This window comes from Penaeus monodon, chromosome 29 (genome assembly GCF_015228065.2).
Source record: "Penaeus monodon isolate SGIC_2016 chromosome 29, NSTDA_Pmon_1, whole genome shotgun sequence".
Classification (NCBI taxonomy): Eukaryota; Metazoa; Arthropoda; class Malacostraca; order Decapoda; family Penaeidae; genus Penaeus; species Penaeus monodon.
The window spans coordinates 26,427,006-26,427,486 of record NC_051414.1 but is presented as its reverse complement, the minus strand read 5'-3'; positions in this window follow the sequence as shown (position 1 = coordinate 26,427,486).

Here is a 481-nt window from a genome sequence, read left to right as displayed (position 1 = left end):
CCCTATCAAGAGAGAAAGACAGATAAATATAATTTTACGAATAATAACAAAACATTTGCTTTACACTGGAATAAAATATCTTTACTGGAATGGAAAAGCAAATACGAATATCACAGAAGCAGCGAAAAAAGCTGGAAAAGTACATTATCGATCCGGGGAATCGCCCGCGTTTTCCCCTCGTCCGGTTGGCCCTGTCCGTATCCCCTTCCCGCCGCCTGTGTGCTTATGGTAATGACTTGGGAGGGGAGAGATGACCCCGGGGAACGTGGAATGATTCAATATAAACATATGGACAACTGTAATGGATAAAAGAGTGAATGAAATGCCATTAACTTGCCCTGATGGTGGGTGACAAGCGTTTATGAAAAGTGGGGTGACAAAGGGGGAAAGTTTTAGCCCCGGGGTGTCTGCCTGGAGGAAGGGCATGGCGGTGGTGGATGGATGGGGCGAGACAGGAGGCATAAAGGATAGGACAGTAAAC